Genomic DNA, 6000 nt, shown 5'->3' on the forward strand with positions numbered 1-6000 from the left:
TTGATTGGTGGAGGTTCCATTGCAAGTGTACTATTCATCTAGGACTAAGTACCAATGCCGTCCAGTGATTCTAGCGCCGTACATATCGCGTTGACCATAAGATCTATAATGGCTCTGGGGAAGCCAGCTGTATCTTTTCCCTCATGCACGCCAACGGACTTGATAGAGCCTGGCGGGTAGCCTGGAGGCACTGCCGTAGGTTGGGATAGCCTTTAAAATCCCCATCCGGACGTTTGGATGAGAGGCTCTACCGTCTATGAAGGATTGTCCGATGTACACCGTGGGTAAAGCCGTATGATCGGGAGATGTCTACCGGGGTGTACGGATGGACAAAAGGGTGGGTTTGCGGTGGTCGCGGAGAAGGCGGTGTGGGCTTGGATCTTTATACCGGCCTCACACCCAGGAAGTGTGAACGGGGGCAAGTCCTCGCGGATGGCAAAAAGGGTGAGATCTCTTATGGGAAAAGTAACGCACCTCCGCAGAGGGTATCAAGAATTGTGGCTGTCACTCCCTGTTCGGGAAGGGAACTGCGAACGCGGCAGAAAGGAACTCCGTGAAGTTCTAGTCAACCCGTGAAGACCGACGGGCATAGTTTTAGAATAAAATAAACCTTTTGAAGAAATGATTTCGAAACATGCATTGACCTAAGATTTTCTCGATCGAAGGTCGTAGCTAGTGCATCAAACACCTTTTACTCTTTTGAACTTGCTAAGTACCTCCGTACTCACTTTATTTCGACACCCTTGCTAGACCGTGATATGGAAGTGGAGGCCATCACCGATGGAGCACCGTGAAGGAAGCTACGAGCTGGTCTACGAGGAACCCGATCTTTCCGGAGGAGTTGAAGGAGTAGACTATGGGATAGTCTACGGACCCGATGACATGGAGGTGGAGGAGTAGTGATATACCTGAGTAGTATAGAGCCGAGCAGCGTAGTGGCATACTTAAATAAGTTGCTGAGCTCTTTTCATATCTAAGTTGGTTTGTACTAGTACCTTATGTTGTAGGGTGTTCTCATCGGACCTGTGAGAATACCAACTTGTTAAGACCATGATTGTAATATATTATCGAGTGTTATGACCTGCAATGTTTCTTTGTACCACTCGAGGGATGTGATATTTGTGAAGAAGTCCCTTCATGAAGATCATATCATCGACTTGTATACTACAACATGCGAATGGTATGCTCGGGTCACCGCAGTCGGTATCGTGAGCAAATGTTGCGACCTTAGGTTGGAAAAACCTAGTATAGGGAAGAAACTCGTAGGAGTCAAGTTGAAATAGTAAAGGATTCTCTAAGAATATGATGTTTATTCACTTGAGAATAGAAAAATCATATATTTTAGTGCGATAATTCTTTATTATAACTATTATTATACACTATCACTACTAATTTTCTGCTTTTGTATACAGCCATAATGGCGTACACATTTCCCAAGAGGACTTTGAGGCAGGTTGAGGGATGGCTCGGTGATTATGAGGGACCACTTACAGATCTCCTGCGTGGGATGCTGAAGGAACTTCACTGTGAAACTCGGATACCTGTTTTCAAGTACACCTATTATGATGGAGAGATAGTAGCCAAGCACCGAGTTTCAGTTCAACTACCTATGCGACTGGAGATGAGCCGTATAATGCCATACGGAGAAGCCAAAACCTTTACCACAGCCTTTCACATGGCCATATTAAGGCAATCCTTGAAATAAGGCAGCACAAGTCAGTAGAACTGCTATGTTCAGAGTATTCTCATATACCTCATGCCGAGGAAGATGAGGATCCCGCTCTGAATCATCTCGCGATGGCAAACAAACATCCCGAAGTTGCAGCACAAAGCACATGGACAGTTGTAAGTCTTTATCGACTACGATGTACCTACTACACGTGAAGATGGTGGGTGAGATTGACCACATGCTAGCCGAGTTCACGGACCCCGATAAAGTCCAAGCTCGGATGCATGATCTGAGGGCACAACCCCAATATACAACACCCTTCTTTAGCCTAAACAACCCTGTAGATTGGAGTGGCCAGGAAACCCAGAGAGATCCACTTACACCCAACTTTGTCCCACATTATCCACATGTGTCAGCATCATATGATTCTGGATATGGGGGAGATAACTCATGGAACCTAAACTGCTCCGAGTCACCAATCGAAAACTCAACCGGTTGGCGTTTCGGGGACCTTATGGAGATGAGGAGGAACCTATTCCTCGTGACACTCTGGAGATTAAAGTGGTGGGGTTAACCAGCATGTTAACCGACACTACGGGAAGGAAGAGAAAGGTACTCGATTCCATTTCTTTAGACTTGGAGATGGGATTCTCAAAACCATCACAGTACGAGGAAGGTGAAAGCTCCGGAGTGAAGAAGAAGAAGAAGAAGATGAGGGGGCAGGTGAATCGAAACCCTTCATGGATGACCAATGAAGGAGGTATGAATCCTACTGGGGATACATACGAGTCATTGTCCAGTTACTTTGGCATGACTGATCTCTGTCTCGGCACTTCGTCCGATTCGGATTACATACCCTACCGGAAGGACCTTTGTTCCGGACGGTGTTCGAAGACGAGTCGCTGTACCGGATGGACCCCGTGAATGTATGCGGAGGCGAACGAAGATGATGAGGAGTAGAGCTCCAAAGATGAATAAATTAGTATAGGTGGTATTGTACTAGAACGTATTTTAAATTCCGTTGGCTTGGGCTTGAAGCCAAATAAGTGGTTATATAAGTACCACATGTAATATATGTGTGTAAGTTATGTAATATACGGTGTATATACATAATAAATGTTTGCTTTGGATTAGCTTCTTGATTTCATTGTGTGACTAGTTCTGGGCAATGAGTTGAGCTCAGAAAACATTTGCATGGTGTAATTATGAGTAATCGCTCTTTGTTACAGGACTAGGGGAATATGGCGTTAGTTGAAACCAAAGAGGCTAGAAGAGAGCGGGAGGCGAAAGAAAAGGAGGAAGCGGATGCCGCAGCCTAGAGCAGAGGATGCACCACCACCACCACACCCAATGATGCATCCAGATTTCCAACAGTACATGAGGGCAATGGAAGAAGATAGGAGGAGGTACCAGGAGAGTCAAAACAAGAACATGCAAGATTTCTTTACCCACGTCATCAATGATAGGGGTAATGAAGGCAGGGGAGTAACCTTATCAGACTTCCGAATGCAAGACCACTACCTTTTGCATCAGCCCCGGAACCAATGGATGCGGAAGACTGGCTCATGGACACCGAAAGAAAGTTGAGGACCGTTGGATGCAATGATGAAGAAAAGATTCGGTATGCCACTTATCCGTTGTCGAGTCCAGCAGCATCATGGTGGGAGAATCTTGTGGCGAGTACATCCTCCGTAAAAGGTGTTCACCCGGGAGGAATTCAAGAAGAAGTTCCGGGATGCCCATGTTCCGGAGAGCGTGGTGGAGCGAAGAAGAGAGAGTTTGACGAGCCGCATCGAATATCGCACTTATCATGCAGTATGTCCGAGATTTTAATAGACTGTCAAGATATGCACCTGAGGAAGTGGACACTGATGAGAAAAGGAAGAAACGATTCATGAAAGGCATGAATCCATATATGAAGATGCAACTGAGGTTGGCACGGACTGCAGAATTCCAGGAACTGATTGATTCGGCAATCACTTTCGAGGATGACTACAGGCAGGTCCAGGAGGATAGGAGGAAGAGGGCTCGTATCGAGCCAAGGAAGTACCCAGTCAGTAAACCGACTCCAGATCGGAGTTTCAAACCACGATTCCGACCTACTGGTAATCAGTATAACCGGGGGGTCAGAATCAGAATCCAAGGAATCAGATACTCTGTCATAATTGTGGCCAGAGGGGACATGTCCAGAAGGATTGTCAGAAGCCCAGGATCATATGGTATGGTTGTGGGAAAGAGGGACACATCAAGCCAGAGTGTCCAAACAAGGCGTCATGGAGTGGACAAAGCTCCGGAGGACGAGGCGGAGGTAATAACAACAACAACAACAACAACAACAACAACAACAACAACAACAACAACCGGAACTACAACAACAACAACAACAAGAGGGGAAAGCCATATGGAAAGCTGAATTGCACAATTTTGGAGCAAGCGGGAGAGTCGGATCAAGCAGTCTTAGGTACGCTCAGCATCCTTACTCATCCTGGCAAAGTGTTATTTGATACTCGGAGCAACTACATCATTTCTTGCACGGGAATTTGTGGAACAATTCGGGCTTAGATGTTCTAAGTTAGAAACACCTATAACCTGTCTTATCTGCAGGGGAACGATCTTAGTAACCCACGTGAAAGAAGCACAGGTCATAACCATTTGTGATCGTGTATATTTCACGGACCTATTCATCATCCCCATGAAGGACATATCGATCATCCTAGGAATGGACTGGTTAACGGAGAATGGCGCAAGAATCAACTCGTGGAGACAAGACAAGTATCACTCCGAAACTCCATAGGAGGTCGGATAGTGTTTCAAGGAGACAAGTACACTCGATTGGAGATAGGATTGGAGCTGAATAGTCCGAAGGAGGTGAAGATTGAAGATATCCCCGTAGTGAATGAATTTCAAGATGTATTTCCCAAGGAACTACCGGAATGCCACCCGATAGAGAGATCGAGTTTACCATAGATCTAATTCCGTGCACAAGACCAATAGCTCAACCACCATATAAGATGGGGCCAAAGGAGTTAGTGGAACCGAAGGCTCGATAGATGAACTGGAACGAAGGGATTTATTCAAGAAAGTGTGTCACCATGGGGTACACCAGCTTATCTTTGTGGATAAAAGAGATGGAGGAAGGAGAATGTGTGGAGATTACAGGAATCTTAACAATGTAACCATCAAGAACAAGTATCCTTTACCCGAATACAAGATCTTTTGATCAAGTTCAAGGAGCTGGAGTCTTCTCGAAGATAGATTTAAGGTCGGGATATCACCAAATCAAGATCAAGAAGGAAGATGTGCCAAAAACAAGCGTTTGTGTCAAGGTATGGACACCATGAATACTTGGTTGTACCATTTGGACTAACAAATGCACCAGCTATTTTCATGAATTTAATGAACAAGATATTCATGAAGTACTTGGACAAGTTTGTGATCGTGTTTATCGATGACATTCTGATCTATTCCAAAGATAAAGAAGAACATGCCAAGCATTTGAAGATAGTTCTGCAGATTTTAAGGGAACATCAGCTATATGCAAAGTTCAGCAAGTGCCAGCTTTGGTTAGACGAGTGTTGAATTTCTTGGACATGTCATAACCAAAGAGGGAATAGCAATGAATCCAAGCAAGGTTCAATCCAGTATTGGAATGGAAGTCACCTAAGAATGCTAAGGAGATCAGAGGATTCCTTGGTATGGCGGGCTATTATCGGAGATTCATTGAAGGATTTTCGAAGATTGCAGGACCAATGACCAAGTTACTCAAGAAGAATACCCCATTTGTGTGGACTGAGGAGTGTGAAACCAGTTTCCAAACACTCAAAGAGAAGTTAACCACGGCACCATTGTTAGCAGTTCCGGAACCCGGAAAGGATTACACGGTGTATTGTGATGCTTCCAAGAATGGACTTGGATGTGTGCTAATGCAAGATCGGAAGGTGATAGCCTACGGATCAAGACAACTTAAGCCACATGAACATAACTACCCAGTACATGACTTAGAATTGGCGGCAGTTGTGTATGCTTTGAAGAGTTGGAGGCAATTCCTCTATGGATCCAAATGTGAGTTGTATACAGATCACAAAAGCTTGAAGTATTTCTTCACTCAGAAGGAATTAAACATGAGACAAAAGAGATGGTTAGAGTTGATTAAAGACTATGAGCTGACAATCAACTACACACCAGGCAAGGCTAATGTAGTAGCAGATGCTTTAAGCGGGAAGAGTACCGAGAATCAACCTACGAGAATGGGAGATTCCGAAGGAACTTCGGAAAGAACTCGAAGAAGCTCGGATTCTGTTTATCCAGGGTGATACAGTGGGAAGCATAGC

This window comes from Lolium rigidum, chromosome 2 (genome assembly GCF_022539505.1).
Source record: "Lolium rigidum isolate FL_2022 chromosome 2, APGP_CSIRO_Lrig_0.1, whole genome shotgun sequence".
NCBI lineage: Eukaryota > Viridiplantae > Streptophyta > Magnoliopsida > Poales > Poaceae > Lolium > Lolium rigidum.